Source organism: Oryctolagus cuniculus (genome assembly GCF_964237555.1).
Source record: "Oryctolagus cuniculus chromosome 17 unlocalized genomic scaffold, mOryCun1.1 SUPER_17_unloc_1, whole genome shotgun sequence".
NCBI classification, from domain to species: Eukaryota; Metazoa; Chordata; class Mammalia; order Lagomorpha; family Leporidae; genus Oryctolagus; species Oryctolagus cuniculus.
In genome coordinates this window covers 1,672,735-1,689,599 of record NW_027208202.1, presented here as the reverse complement: position 1 = coordinate 1,689,599, position 16,865 = coordinate 1,672,735, and the positions used below count along the sequence as shown (strand labels likewise).

Below are 16,865 nucleotides of genomic sequence, written 5' to 3'. Positions count from 1 at the left end.
CAATTCTAACAACTTCGCTCTTCCCCAGTTATTAATGGGGCAAAAATGTCTGCAACTGAAAATCCACGAGCACCCACTCCTTCCAAATCGCTCTCTGCCTCCCAAACAGTTTTTAAGAAACAGGACAAAGATGGAGACATTTGTCTGGATAGAGGGAGCCAGTCGATTTTCAGCTAAAATACTGCTCTTGACTCAATCACAATCAAAATCTCAGAGTCTGGGGATGGTGTTATGGCATAGCAGATAAAGCCACCAGCTACAACACCAGCGTCCCATGTGGGAGTTGGTTCGAGTCTTAGCTGTTCCACTTCTGATCTAGCTCCCTGCTCAGTGGCCTGAGAAAGCAGTGGATGATGGTCCAAGTGTTTGGGCCCCTGCTACCCATGTGTGAGACCTCGATGAAGCTTCTGGCTCCTGGCTTCCACCTGGCCCATTGCTGGCCATTGTCCAATCTGGGTGGTGCACCAGCAGTTGGAAGCTCGCTCTCTCTGTCTCTTTCTCTCTCTATGAGTTTGAAAAATAAATCTTTAAAATAAATAAAATCTCAAAACATATTTTCATTAAATTTGTATAGAATAACGATTTGCATAGACTTAAAATTCATCTCAAATAATAATCAATATTGCCAAGAGAATCCTGAAAGAGAAAAATACAGGTAAAAGCTTTCTAACTGTAGCAGACTTTTAAATGTTAACATATTCTATCCTTTCATTTTATTTTGGCAGCAGAGAGTGACAGACACAGAAAGAGATTATCTTGTCACTGGCCCACTCCCCAAGTGCCAGCCACAAATGGGATGTGGTCCAGGAAGAAAACAGGAGCCTGGACTCGATCCAGGACCCCAGGGAGTCCTGTATGGGCTGAGGGCATCCACGTCGTCTAAACCAGTGTTCCAAACACTCATTCCAGTACACTGCATGTGTTGTAGATAAACATTTTAGTACTCATTTGAAACACTGAGTTACAATGAGGGAGGGAGGGAAGGAGGGAGAAGTAGAGCGAAAGTGTGGTGGGAGGGAGGGAGAGAATGAGGAAGGGCGGGAGGGGGCGAGAGAGAGAGAGAGAGAGAGAGAGAGAGAATCTTCCATCCACCGGTTCACTCCCCAGATGGCCGCAATGTCCAGGGCCCAGCCTGGAGGCAGCCAGGAGCCGGGAGCTTCATTCGGGTCTCCCTCGTGGTGGCAGGGGCCACGCACGTGGACCATGTCCGCTGCTTTTCCCAGGACATCAGCCGGGAGCTGAATCGGAAGTGGAGCAGCTGGGACACAGACGGGCGCCCCGATGGGATGCAGCGTGATAGGCCACGGCTTTCCCAGCAAGGCCACAATGACCGCCCCTAGAGCACCGAGTTAGAGCACTGACCATCCGGAACGGCGCCTCCGTCTGACGCAGTCTGGGAGGGCTGCACTGCCCTTCACGCATGCTCGGGCCGCCCCTGCCCCTCGCCCTGTGCCCTGCTTGTCCTGCAGCGGCAGGCGCCAGGCCGCCCTGATGCCAGGCCCCAGGATGAACGGGCATCTCGCTGGGAGAACTGCGGCGGCTCTTCACTGCCCTCCCTGCCCGAGCATCAGCTCCGCCAAGCCGGCCTTCCTGCCGCCAAACCCACCTACGCCGAGCTTGTGCCTGAGCGGCGAGGCCCAGGGTCACCGGCCTGAGCGGCCGCCGCGGCTCCAGCCCCTGCCTCTGCAGACTAAGGAGGGCCCGGCGCAGATCCCAGAGTTTGCAGCCTGCACCTGAGCGAGCGCGCGACTGGCGACACCGGCAGCGCCAGGTGGACGCGGCCTAGGTGTTCTTCGCGCCCTCGGCCAGGCACGACCCGCGGAGCTGCAGGTTGGTGGCCCGCCCGCCCTGCAGCCGCTGCGCGCGGCTCTTCTCCCACGGGCACGCGGGGGACCAGGGCCAGATGTCAGCTTCCATGTCGGCCTCGGCTCGCGCATCAGATGCAGCGTATGGGATTCCTAGGTCTACGGCTTGAGCCCGGCCAGCCCCCCAGAACCGCCATGCAGACCCGCAGGCGCTGCGCCCTGGGCAGGGCCCCAGTCCCGAGAACTTCGTCCTCTGCAGGCAGAGCCCGGGACTGCGGCCGCGGGGGACTCGGCCTCGCGGGGCCGCGCGCGCTCGTCCTCTGCTGCCCCCTGGCGTCCGCTCTGCGCGTGGCCTGTCCGGACCCCAGGAAGACTGACCGCTTCCTGGCTGTCCCAGCACCGAGAGGATTTCTGGTCTCCTCTCACCTGCGGGTCGTTCTGGGGCGAGGAGTCCTCGGCCTCTCTCACGGCCTGGCCGTGTGTGAGCGCTGACCCCGGGGGTGGAGCCCTTCTGGGCATCAGGTGTGCAAGATGCTTAAATTGCTGTATGACTTGTATCGGATGCTGGTATGGGTTGTATCGGATACGGGTATTTCTCTTGTTTCTCCTTTTTTTCCTCAAAGTTAAAAGCGTTAAAGCACTGTAAGCCTCGGATCGTGGTGCAACTGGATTGTAGTGATTGCTGGGTTGTCTACTGTTGTTTTAATGGGGCACAGGGGCTGGGAATAAAGAATGCATGGATAGGGAAAAAAGAATACAAAACAGAACATTTAATTGGGCACAATGAAAAAGACAGAAACGGGAAAAAAGGGAATTTCAAGTAAAAAAATGGGGCATTTTAACATACCGTCAACTCATGAACTGTTTGGGACAAGTGAACATTCATTTTAGAAAGTTTGTAAATACAACACCATGTTTCAAAATAATGCATGGATCGACCTAAAGAATCCAATTAAGGGAAATAACAGTAAAAACTAAAAGTAAAGCAAATGTAAAGGCTGGGCAAATGCAAGAGGCCTGAAGACATTTTTTCTGGAAGGCCTGCTTTGATTTCTTAAGATTGACCTAGATGGCACATGTGCCAGTTTCTGAAATCACAGAGCACAACTTTGTCTTCGCATCTGTTACATTCCCACTGCAGCCGCCCAGGACTCAGGGGGACGTGGCGGGAGCATAAACTGAGGAGCAGGAGCTGTGGAGAGGGATTTTAAGGGCGTCTACTCCGGACGAGGCCTTCAGCATCCTGAAATCCCACGCCCCTGAGTCCTGGGTGGTGCAGACGGCTTCCACAGGCTCCAGTGGTTCGTCTCCACAATGACCCCAACACTCGGTCAAGTCCACCAACATCTGTAAACAATCTAATCCCTCAGTTTTACCAGGTGGGAATCATGCACATGCGCACTAAGCACACTTGGCTGCCGGACTTCTGTGCGCAGGCGCAGTGACTGCCCTCTAGAGATGCGCTTGCGCACTTGTGTTTAAGGGTGTTGCTAGGTTACAGTCATTGTGAGCTGGGCTGCTGGAGGCTCCCTGAGATTCTCTGTTGGGACCTCGAGGGAAACCCGTGTTCATCACAGGACAGCCTTGGGCTTCCAAGGATAGAGACGTGGCTGCAAAAGCTTTTGGGAATATAATATATCTAGCGTTTTCATATATTTATATGTAGGTATATACCGTTATAAATTATTTCATATATACATCCATATATATTTTAAATGTTTTTGGAGGATATACATATATAATCTCCTAAAAGCGTTTAAATAATATTAAATAGTTGTTTATGGAGTAAAGATAGCTTAATCTTTTTTTAAAAAAGTTGAGTTTAGGGCCACGCTGTGGCTCACTAGGCTTATCCTACGTCTGCGGCGCCAGCACTCTGGGTTCTAGTGCTAGTTGGGGCGCTGGTTCTGTCCCGGTTGCTCTTTTCCAGTCAGCTCTCTGCTGTGGCCCGGGAGTGCAGTGGAGGATGGCCCAAGTGCTTGGGCCCTGCACCCACATGGGAGACCAGGAGGAAGCACATGTCTCCTAACTTCAGATCGGCGCAGCTCGCGGGCTGTAGCAGCCATTTGTGGGGTGAACCAACAGAAGGAAGACCTTTCTCTCTGTCTCTCTCTCTGTCTCTTTCTGTCAAAAAAATTGAGTTTATTTATTTGAAGAGTTACACAGACAGAGGAAGACAGATACAGAGACAGAGAGATACGCCATGCACTGGCTCATTCCCCTGATGGCCACAATAGTCAGGAACTGACTGGGCCAAAGCCAGGAGCCAGGTTCCCCCATGGGTAGCAGGGGTCCAAGCACTTGAGCTGTCTTCCTCTGTTTTATCCAGTGCATTAGCTGTAAGTTGGATCAGAAGTGGAGCCACTGGGACACAAACCAGCACCCATGTGGGTTGTAGGTATCACTGGCAACAGCTTTATCTCTCATACCACAATCCTGGACCCCAACATTATTTCTTGTTTTGTAGTTGTCTTCTGTGTCTGAAGAAACAAGTTAGTTCCTTTGGTTAACTATAGGAATTAATAAAAATATTTAGTTGCACTAGGTATAATAATTAGAAATATAACTATGTATATTAGATAATAGATATTTTTAACTCCTTATTAAGTTATTATAAGATGAATATCACATGTATTGCTTGTTTATTATACTGATAAATTTTTCACCTATAAGTTTCCTTAAACTTATAGGTAAAATATTGAGATTATAGCCTATTTATATGTTTATGTATATCTTTGTATGCATTCATATAAAGGTATATTTATAAATCCTTTTGTACAAAGTTGTACACTGATAATGTGCCAGAAGACTAAAATTATTATTTGAATATTTTTTATGTGTATGTAGATTGATGGAAGTTATTTTTCATGAAATTATTGTGTTAACTCTTGGTGTTTCTCAATATCTTCTAAAATCATCTTTTAAAAAAATACTTACTTTTAAACAAAAAGCTGATTTCCTTTTTCAAGTCTTTATTGGTGAGTGATTTCACAGTGTTAAGTGTATATATTTCTTTCTTTAGATGTTTATGACTTACACCTTGTCCCTTGTAATAACAATTCATAGTTTTATCCTCCCTACATGTAGCATAATACAACTACTAAGAAGTCTTTATGCCCAAATTGCATTTTTGTTTCATAAAATGGTAATCAGGTAACACAAAAATTTGCTTTTTCACCCTAAAAAAGAAGGGGCAATGGGAATAACTACATTTATCTAAATTTCTCCAGCTTTTAATTAACCTAGTTATGAGAATTTTGTTTACTAAAAAGCATTAAAAAACGTGCAAGTTAAAAATAAAATTTATCTTCTGGATGTAATGAAAATATAACAATATGTATTTTAATGAGTGAACATTTTCAAAAGTTTTTTAAGAAACCCACTCACATTCAAAGACAAATATTGGCTGGTGCCATGGCTCACTAGGCTAATCCTCCACACTCCGGGTTCTAGTGCTTGTTGGGGCCCCGGTTCTGTCCCAGTTGCTCCTCTTCCAGTCCAGCTCTCTGCTGTGGTCCGGGAGTGCAGTGGAGGATGGCCCAAGTGCTTGGGCCCTGCACCCGCATTGGAGACCAGGAGGAAGCACCTGGCTCCTGGCTTCGGATCAGTGCAGCGCACCAGCCATGGCAGCCATTTGGGGAGTAAACCAATGGAAGGAAGACCTTTCTCTCTGTCTCTATCTCTCACTGTCTAACTCTGCCTGTCAAAAAAAAAGACAAATATTGATATATAATACCTGCCTACCAAGGATTTCCTATTTTAGATTCACAAGCTTTTTTTCCATTTTTGTTCATAAAGTTTCAGGATAGAATGGAAGGAAACTAGACTAATTTCATAACAATGATTAGAGTTATGCTGCTTATTTCAGACTTTCATTAGCTCAGTGGCTGAGGCATAACTATTTTACATAAGAGTTATAACAGCAACAACATGTAAAATCTACAAGTAGCTTAGTTCTGGATCTCCATTAAACCTCATGGTTCTCCAAGCTGTGCAGTCTTCTGTGGATGAACCTGCTCACCACTTTTCAGTTAGTGACTAAGCATCCTAGGATCCATTATTGCTTTCCCGTTCACCCTGTATTGCTGTAACCCTCTAAGCCCAGTCCTGCTTTTTCATTTAGTCACAGCAGGAAAACCTACAAATACTTCTTTTTTAAGATTTATTTATTTTATTTGAAAGACTTATACAGAGAGAAGGAGAGGCAGAGAGAGAGAGAGAGAGAGAGAGAGAGAGAGAGAGAAAGGTCTTCCATTGGCTGGTTCAATCCCCGGATGGCTGCAATGGCCAGAGCTGAGCTGATCAGAAGCCAGGAGCCAGGAGCTTCTTCCAGCTGAGCCAGAAGCTTCTTCTGGGTCTCCCATGTGGGTGCAGGGGCACAAGGACTTGTACTATCTTCTACTCCTTTCCCAGGCCATAGCAGAGAGCTGGATCAGAAGTGTAGTGGCTGGGTCTTGAACCGGCACCCATAATGGGATGCTGGCACTGCAGGCGGCAGCTTTACCTGCTAAGCCATAGTGCCAGCTCCTCAAGTATTTCTTTTTTTTTCACTGTTCAAGGTTTATTTAATGATTTAGTTGGTATAACACATGGATAGCTGGTTGCATTGCTATATGTAGATCTTTCTTTTTACATTATGTGCAGTGTACACTACTCATACATACAATACACAAAATAAGATCCTTTAGAACAGTTATGCACAAGACATACAATATTGAGTTTATACAATATTGGATCCCAGGTTATGACTGACTAGGAAAAAAAGTTGGACTAAGCACGTTTGGTGAAGGGACCAGAAGTTACGTAGCACACAGTAAATGCACGTCTAGTCGGAAGGGCAACTGGAGCTCGTGCAACACAGGCAGTGGCACCTCAGAGGTGGGGAACTATATCTTAGGCTGACCAGCTCAGGATGACACAAAGTCAGTGTCACCCAGTACCTGAATGTAGCTGTCGGATTTTGTAAACCATTCTATTTCTAACTTTAGGAAACATGGTTTTTTCCCTCCCTAGGCCATCATGATCTCACTGCTTTAATCATGGATCAGATTAAAAAGGACCACATGCACAACCTCCAACTAAAACCCTGTAGTAGCCTAGACAGTGAAGTGGTAGGACATTATCCAAAGACTTTAAAACTGCAGCTCTTTTTGGATTCCCCAAAGTGTGTCTGCGCTCTTCTTCAAGTGGGCCTCTTCTTCAGAGGTCAGAGTCACCTTCACAACGTCTGAGATCCCATTTTGTCCCAAGACGCAAGGAACACTAAGGAAGACATCCTCCTTTATTCCATAGAGCCCCTTAATCATGGTGGAAATCGGATGCACCCTCCTGAGATTCTTCATTATGCTTTCTGCCAGATCTGCCACAGACAAATCAATGGCCCAGGATGTGTAGCCCTTCAGCTTGATCACCTTATAAGCACTGTCTACCACTTGTTTGTGAACCTGTTTTCACTGTTCCTTGTCTGCATCGGTGCCTAACTCTGGGTGCAGAGTCTTCAGGGAGACACCAGCAACGTTCATGCCGCTCCACACAGGCACACTTGAATCTCCATGCTCGCCAAGGATCCAGCCGTGACAGCTCAGCGGGTGAACTCCCAGCCTTTCCCCCATCAGGTAACGGAAGCGGGCTGAATCCAGATTGCAACCACTTCCAATCACACAGTTTTTGGGAAAGCCACTTATCTTCCAGGCCACATAGGTCAGATAGCCACTGGATTGGAAACAACAAGCAACTTGCAGTTGGGGCTGTACTGGACAACATTGGGAATGATGAATTTGAAGATGTTCACGTTACACTGGACCAAGTTCAGACGGCTTTTTCCCTCTTGCTGTCGTGCCCCACCCGTGGTGATCACCAGCTTGGAGTTGGCCGTCACACTGTAGTCCTTGCCAGAGACAATTTTAGGGGTTCTAAGGAAAAGGCTGCCATGCTGGAGATCCATCATCTCTCCCTTCAGTTTATCTTCCATGACGTCAACAAGAGCAAGTTCATCCGCCAAGTCCTTCATTAACATACTGATGGCACAGGCCATGCCCACGCCCACAGCACCAACCCCCACAACCGTGATCTTATTTTGGGGGACATGTTCTTCCTTCAAAAGGTTGTGAATCAGCTGATCCTTGAGAGCTGCCATTTTGGACCTGGAAACAAAAGGAATCGGGAGTGCACGTCGGATAGGCGTGAGGGGCGCTCAGTAATGGGACCCGGGCTTGGCGGCAGCAGCTCCAGCACTCAAGTATTTCTTAAATACTTTTTTGTTTGAAAAAGTTACAGGTGGTTTTGGGAAAAGGCAGGTAGATCTTCCAAGGTTTACTTGCCTGAAGGCTGAAAAAGTCAGAGATGGGCCAGACCAAAGTCAAGAGCATCAGCTAAGTCTCCCACATGTGTAACAATAGCCCAAACACCTGGACCATCTTCTATTGCTTTTCTTAGGCCATTATTGGGGAGTTGGATTGAAGTGGAGCCTCTGGGACACAAACTCTTGCGCACATGGTATACTGGTGTTGGAGGCAGCAGTTGTATCCACCACATCACAATTCCAGCCCCTGTTACCAAGCACTTTTGATAAGAAATTTTCAAACCATAGCACAAGTTTTATAACTGATTTAGTCATTTGCCATTTTGGCTTATCCAATGAAGTATTAGAACATTATAAATACGAGTGAAACATTCCCCCAAATTTCCAGCAAAATCACCATACAGTGTGTATGAGATCTGTTACTATGAGGCAGTTGAATTTGTGGGGTTTTGTCATGTCTCATCAGTCAATGAAGCTTCTGGTTCATTCCTATGTGTGGCCTTCCCAGTACCCTTGTTTGAGTTTAATAAGTTTATCCAAATATATTGTCCAAAGACAGTTGATTCTATGAGGAAAATAGGGTACTGGATGATGAGTCTGTTTTCTTTTTAACAAAATGTTCATGCTGAATGGAGACTTGGAACCCAAGATTCAGGATCCACTCTTCTGGCCAAACCCTCTCCCTGGAGCTTCATAGTAGAGACAAAGGAGTCCTAGAGTGGTAAAGGCCCTAGCTTTTCATGGCCCAAGCAATTATTGATCCCGTGGTCCAGGGTGACCAAGATTGAGTGATGCTAACTCACCTCATCTGTAAGCTACCAAAGCCTGAGTGCAAGGAAGATGTGAGTAGATGAGAAAGATAGACAAGGGCCTAGGAAATGATATTTATTGGAGGGATCTTGGAGATGTGACTTTCAGTGAAGGGCTGACTTGTCATATCTGAAATATCACCCCATTACACACTCCCATTGCTTCATTCTGCCTTTGTTATTCCCAGAATTTGAACTGTTTGAAACCTATCCTCTCTGCATTTTGTATTTGGAGATAATGCTGAATCTCTCTGCATCCTGATAGTTCTTTCTGGTGCCTCAGGAATTGTCAGGTTCTTTGTACCATATGAGAAAGATGAAACAAAGTGTGCTTTAGGACATTGTCTGTTGACAAATGTCAAATGATTAATAGATGTCAGATACCATGTATTTTAAGTAGAAGCATTTACTTTATAGAAATTGTAAACCAATGCTCATGATGTTCAAGCAGTTTAAGTGGCAGTGGTCTTGCTGACATCCTTGCTGACATAGTCGGCATGAATCATGCCCATGATAATATCTATGTGAAGTTCTCTTGATTGTATTTGGCATACTATTAAATTTTTCCACACTCAGCAAAGTGTATCAGCATTTGATGTATTACAAATCAACAGAGGCTTTTTATTGTAATTTTATTTGTAATTTTTAAAGTATTTGAAAGGCAGAGCATGAGAAAAGGGAAGAGAGAGATGTTCCATCTGCTGGTTAATTCACTTGCCAAATGTCCTAACAGCCAGGGCTATTCCAGGCTGAAGCCAGGAGGCAGGAATCCATCTGGGTCTCATATGAGGGTAGCAGGAATCCAAGTACGTACCCATCATCTCAGATTATGTATTTTAGGTATGTAATAGCAAGGACACAATCCAAGAATGTGCATATGGGATATGGTTGCCCCAAGCAGTAGTCTAACCTGTATTCAACCTTCTCCAGTCTGGTGGTTTGTCCTGATTCTTTCCTAGACCTTGTATCTCCAACAGGCAAGTCCCAGGTTTCTTCATAATATCACTATTTAATAAAGTAAACTGCAGTAGGCAAATACTTTTCAAAGGGTGTTGGTATCATATATATGTTGATATTACCATTAACCTAAGGATAACTAGATTTAATCACTGCCAATTACTCTAATTTTGTGTGCTCTTTCAAAAAGTCTTCTGCCTGTTTTCAATTGTAAAGCGCTAATTCTCCACAGGGAGGTTGATTTTTATTTTGTTTCTCCAGCTAAGGTGTCGGTTATTCTGTATTTGCATGATCTTCATTAGCACTGTGGACTCTAGGAGCAAGTCAGGCCAATTCTCTCATGATTCCCTGCATTTACCTTCTCTTCCAGGTATAGTTGTAGAGACCTCTACATGTTTCCAAGACCAAAGGAAATGAATACATCTCCAGTAAGTTGATTGATTATTTCTCATTTTGTTTTATATCATATTATAGGAGATTTATGAGGGCTTTAAGTTAAAATGAAACAAATAAATGTGATAAGGTAAAATTTTCATGGTTATAAGAAATTAGAGCCATCAAAGCTGATTGTATATTGGTCTCCAGGTCTTCTGATGCCACAATAAAGGCATATTTGTTACATAGGATTAAAATCAGAATTTAGAATTTGCTAAATTCCTATGGGATATGAAGTCTGAAATGGTCTTTATTGGTTGTATAGATGATATAGTAGAAGTTAATATCAACCTACAAATAAACATGCAACATTCTGCAGTGGTGAGAGTTACCCTCTGCTAATATACAAGTCAGCCAATGAAGTTTTTAAGGAATTGCTGAAACAGCGTTTGGGAGATTGTACTGCATTTATGGATCAGACCAGGAATTTTTGGAGAACAGAATCTGCTGCAGGTTCTCAGACGGCTCTGTATACTTTTCTTCTAGCCAGTCTCTATAGGTTGTTTGTGTTGCAGACTTTTCCTAAGTTATATTTTCAGGCAGATATTCCATTCTTCATTCATACTTTAAACAACTCACAGTAGTTTCAATTGAATTATTCAAACATGAGTCAATATCATGTTATATTCTTTAGTCGTTGCTTTGCTTGAGTATTGTCATATTAAAAATTACATATGTGTGGCCGGTGCCACAGCTCAATAGGCTAATCCTCTGCCTGCGGAGCCGGCACACCAGGTTCTAGTCCTGGTTGGGGCACCAGATTCTGTCCCGGGCACTCCTCTTTCTGTCCAGCTCTCTACTCTGGCCTGGGAGTGCAGTGGAGGATGGCCCAAGTCCTTGGGCCCTGCACCCGCATGGGAGACCAGGAGGAAGCACCTGGCTCCTGGCTTCGGGTCAGCGTGGTGCGCTGGCCACAGCGTGCTGGCCACAGCGGCCATTGGAGAGTGAACCAATGGAAAAGAAAGACTTTTCAATCTGTCTCTCTCACTGTCCACTCTGCCTGTCAAAAAAAAATACATATGTTTTTGTGTGTCTGTATGTGTGTGTGTGAGTTAAAGAGACATAAAGAGAGGCAGGTAGGCCAGGAGAGACAAAAGAGAAAACCTCTTATCCACAGACTTACTCCTCCAAATACCCACAGTAACCAGGGCTGTATCAGGGCTGAATCCAAGAGCTGGGAATGTACTCCTGTCAGAAGCCCAATATCATGAGCTATCACTACTGCCTCCCAACATCTGCATTAGCAAAAACCTGGCATCGGAAACAGCTGCGAATCAAACCAAGCACTCTGAAGTGGGATTAGAGTCTTTTTTTTAATTTTGTGACAGGCAGAGTGGACAGTGAGAGAGAGAGACAGAGAGAAAGGTCTTCCTTTTTTTGCCGTTGGTTCACCCTCCAATGGCCGGCGCGGCCGGCGCGCTGCAGCCGGCACACTGCGCTGATCCGATGGCAGGAGCCAGGTACCTATCCTGGTCTCCCATGGGGTGCAGGACCCAAGTACCTGGGCCATCCTCCACTGCACTCCCTGGCCACAGCAGAGAGCTGGCCTGGAAGAGGGACAACCGGGACAGAATCCAGTGCCCCGACTGGGACTAGAACCTGGTGTGCTGGGGCCGCAAGGCAGAGGATTAGCCTAGTGAGCCACGGCGCCGGCGGGATTAGAGTCTTTATAAATTTTATCAATTTATATAAAGGACTAGATTTCCTTTATTTCATATATATAGGTTTTGCAAATAATTATTTTATTTATTTATAAGGCTAAGTAGAGGGAGAGAGACAGACACAGAGACAGAGAGATATCTTCTCTCTGCTGGTTCACTGCCTAAATGGCTACAATGGCTGGGATTGGGCCAGCCTGAAGCGAGGAAGCACGTGCTTCTTCCAGGTCTCCTACCTGGGTTCAAGGCCCAAGCACTTGGGTCTTCTTCTGCAGCTTCCCTATGCAAATTAAAAACAAAAATGACATTTTGATATGTGATGATCTTAACAGCCCTTATCTTGACTGTTGAGGAACTTTTTTTTCATACTAATTGTTGAACTCTTAATTGTTGGATTAATCCTATGACTATAATGTTAACTGTAAATAGATCTTAGTAAAAATAATTGGAATAGGAATGGAAGGAGGAAGAAGAGTGGGACCATGGGCAGGAGGAATGGTAGGATGGAAAGTATCACTATGTTCCCAAAGCTATATATATGAAATACATTAAATTTGCATATTCTAAATTAAAATTTAAAAATAAGTGTGATATACAATATTATCATAATAAAGAATAAAAATCATAAAATTGTCACTATATGAGCAGATGCAGAAAAACAACTTGTGAAAATTCAAATTTGTTCATGGGAACTCTCTAAAAGTTGTCACAGAAAGAACATACCTCAACACAATAAAAGCCATAAACAATAAAAGCAGAGCTAACATTAAAGTCACTGATGAAAAGTTTAAAAAGTCTTTTGTCTAAGATCAGAAATAATACAAATATGTCCATGCTTATCATTTCTTTTCCATGTAATGCTGAAAATCCTAGAGAGAATTATTAGGCAAGAACAAAAATATCATCTGTATAAGAGGAAGAAGTAAAATTGTTTCTATTTGCCAGTGATAATAATGAATCCAATAAAAACTGTTAGAAAATAAATAAATTCAGGAAATCTCAAGTTCTAAAATCAATATAAATATCATTAGTGTTTCTATAGACGAATAATATGTTATCTGGGAAAGAAATTAAGAAAATCATCCCATATATAGGAGCATGAAGAAATAATGTTTTAGGAAATAATGTGTTTACATAGGTGAATATTTTATACACTAAAATTATAATACATTGATGAAATAAAGAAGATACAAATAAATTTAAAAAGTCTCCCATAATAAATTGGAATAATATTATTAAAATAGGCATATGACCCAAAGAAATCTATGCATTCAGTTCAATTCCTATAAAAATAAAAACAATCTTTTATTCAGAAATAGAAAAAAATTCTAAAATTTCCTTGGGACCAGAAAATATACTACATAGTCATAGTAATCTTGAGCCCAAAGAACAAAACTGAAGGTATCACACTTCTCCCTTGAAAATATATTATAAAGTTATTGTAATTAAACAGTATGACACCAGCATGAAACAGATGCATAGGCCAATGGAATAGGATGGAAAGTCCAGAGAAAATATCCAAGGATTTAAGTCAACTTATTTTTGACAGACATATCAAGGAAGCACAATGTGGATAAGATAGTCTCATGATAAATGGTTTTGGGGAAACTGTAAATGCAAATATAGAAGAATGAAATTAGTCTCTTTTCCATGTCATATACAAAAATCAACTAAAAGTTGATGACACACTTAAATGCAATACCCAAACTATAAATCTACTGTAAGAAAACACGTGGTGGAAGCTTTACTCTTCTGAGCAGTACTTTCTTGGATAGGACTCTAAATCTGCAGACACCAAAAGCAGGGATGGACAAATGGGATTGTGCAGTTGGTGAGAATGTAAAGTAGGACATCAGTCATCATGGAAAACAAAGCAATGAGAACAGAAAACTGTCAAATAATCCACCAACTGTGTTCCTGGATATATATACAAAAGAACTAAAATCATTATATTAAAGGGATAGCCCCACTCCCCTGCTCATTTCAGCATTGTTAACAACAACCAACATAAAGAAGTTACTTAAGTATCAATAAAAGGATGAATAATTAAAATATCTATGTGTGTATATATATGTAATGAAATACTAGTTAGCTTTAATAAAGAAAATAATTCCACAATTTGCAGAAACATAGGTGAAATTACAGGACATTATATTGTGAAACAAGCTGAATAGACAAAGACAAATACTGTATTATTTCATGTATATGTGGAGTTAAAAAAATCTCACAGAAACAGAGAGTAGAAAGTTGGTTACCAGAGGCTAGGGTATGGGGCAGGATGGGGAAAGGAAAAATGTTGACCAAAAGGTACAAATTTTCAGTTAGTCAGGAGGATATGTTATAGTAATCTATGAAACCACTTGTTTGCCACAATTAATAATGCATTGTGTATCTAAAATTGCTAAAAGAGTAGTATTTTACCATAACCAAAGATAATTTAGTAATTAGCATGATTAAATCTTTCTACAAACATACATACATTTTAAAGGTAACATCGGGGGCTAGTGCTGTGTCATAGCAGACTAAGCATCCACTTGCAGAACCAGTATCCCGCATGGGTGCAAGTGCATGGCCTGGCTGCTCCTCTTCTGATACGGCTCTCTGTTTATGGCCTGGGCAAGCAGCAGATGGTGGCTCAAGTGCTTGGGCCCCTGCATCTATGTGGGAGAACCAGAAGAAGCTCCTGGCTCCTGGATTCTGCTTAGCTCAGCTCTGGCCATTGCTGCCACTTGAGGGGTGAACCAGGATGCTGAGCTGTGTAGACTCTGGCTCCTGATTTCAGCCAACAGTCATCAGGGATCCAAGAACTGCTTCTAGAGGCCCAGGATGGATGGAATTGTTTGGCCAAAGAGAGGGGCACAGGTTACAGCAACCAAGACCTGGCCCTGGGCTGCTGCAGAAAATCAGCTGGAGCAGCAAGGGCCAAGGGAAAAGGCCAGTGCACACTGTGGGGACAGCAAGATGCAGCGTGCAACACAGGGATCTGGTGCCGGGAGCTTTTCAGGTATCTTAGGATCAAGGCCGGGGTGGGGGCTGCAGAGGCTGAAGGACCTGGAGCTGCAGCAGGAGCAGAGCCAAGCTAAGGCAGCAGGATGGGGATCACAACTTTCTCAGGCTCGGGCAGCTCCAGTATCAGCCTGGAAAACCAATATGGAACTACGCTCAGAGCTGTCTGACTCACTGTGCACACTGCAGCCTGAGGGCACACCCCTGGAGATCATTTCCAGTGCTTCCAGAGGAGAGACAAGTGGAAATCAAAGTACAAAGTGAAGCTCCTGGAGAACTGGGCATCCTAGAGACCCAGCTAGAGCAGTATTGGTGTGGGAGCCACCGCCCTTCAATAACAGCAATAAAATTTAAAATGAACCAAAACTGATGTACACTTAAAAATGAGGATGTGGGCCGGCGCCGCAACTCAATAGGCTAATCCTCCTCCTGCGGCGCCAGCACCCTGTGTTCTAGTCCCAGTCGTGGTGCCGGATTCTGTCCCAGTTGCCTCTCTTCCAGTCCAGCTCTCTGCTGTGGCCTGGGAGTGCAGTGGAGGATGGCCCAAGTGCTTGGGCCCTGCACCTGCATGGGAGACCAGGAGAAGCACCTGGCTCCTGGCTTTGGATCAGCGCGGTACGCTGGTCGCAGCGCGCTGGCCACAGTCTGTCTCTCTGTCACTGTCCACTCTGCCTGTCAATAAATAAATAAATAAATAAATAAGGATGTGATAAACATTAGAGACCATGGGTTCGGATATCTCAGAGTATTTTATCATGGCTCATTAGACAAAAAAAATTATTATTCTTAAACAGAAGGGAAAAAAGGCATTTTGGGCCAAATATTAGACAGAATGTAACTGAAGTTTAAAGCCTTTAACAGAGAACTATGATATATTGGCAAAAAGTAAGGAAATATTGTACAAAAACACAGCAAACGAGAAATCAATGAGGCAAAATGTATTGCAATTGGAAACTCACACATAAGTTATAAAAGATTTCAATTACCCAGGTATGTTGGCTATATTAAATAAACAACAAAATAATAAAGATTTGGAGAACATAAACCCAATTTTAAAAATCCATATTTGTAGGTTTAGATGAATTAGATTAAAATGAGAACATCATATTTTTATAACTCACTACATTTAATCTACACTACAACTGAAAGTTTTCTTGCCAGATAAAATACAGAAAGCAGTTAAATGTGTTTTAGATATAAAGGGAACACATGGGATGCCACTGCTAAAGGCCAAGGCATTAAGGGGCTGCACCACAGCATTGGCCCCTGGCTTGAAATTTACATACAAGTAGTTTCTCTGCATTTCTATTTGCAAAATTAGTGGCCAGGCTTTAAAGAAATCACACTTGCTACATAAAATAGAATTTTGCATTTAAAGCAAGATTCACAAAAATTAAGTAATAAATGACAACAGAAACCTTAACTCCCCCCAAATCATACAAACGAAACCTATATTAAATGAAAATTGAGAAATACTCTCTGGAAATTCAATTAACCAAAGAGTGAATAAAAGGAGAGAACACAATTAGGAGCTTGTTTTTAAATTACAATTTAAAAACGACACACTGTGCCCTAGACTCACAGCTACACAAAGAATGGCTCCATGAAATCGCAGATCCAGCATCACACTGGCGCTTGTTAGACCTGCAGAAATTTATGTTCATTTAAGACTATAAGTCATTTTCCTGCCGCGCTCAGAGGGCCGGGGCCGCGGGGAGAGGCGGAGCCGCGGGAGCAGGGTCTGGGCGCCCCGCGGGGAGGTCGCGGCCTTGACCTTGACGGGGCTCAGGCCTGCTCCCCTCCCGCCGGAGATGAGGGAAGATGGCCGTGTCAGGGCTGAAGGCCGAGCGGAAGTTCCTGGCGTCCGTCTTCACGAGAACCACGGGCGATTCCG

The 16,865-nt window shown here is 43.8% G+C and overlaps 1 protein-coding gene and 1 pseudogene across 2 annotated transcripts in view; one reads left to right on the top strand and one right to left on the bottom strand.

The window, feature by feature from the left end:
- LOC100355262 (L-lactate dehydrogenase A chain) overlaps positions 1-7,411 on the top strand; it is a 591,718-nt gene extending 584,307 nt beyond the window's left edge. The window contains exon 2 of one of the 2 annotated variants that reach the window (XM_070067644.1): positions 6,250-7,411. The gene's annotated coding sequence lies outside the window, so the exon portion shown is untranslated. Of the gene's footprint in view, positions 1-6,241 lie in introns of both variants that reach the window. The other variant, XM_070067643.1, reaches the window with a different exon arrangement.
- LOC138843029 (L-lactate dehydrogenase A chain pseudogene) lies at positions 6,804-7,968 on the bottom strand (annotated as a pseudogene).
- Between the last annotated feature and the right edge of the window lie 8,897 nt (positions 7,969-16,865).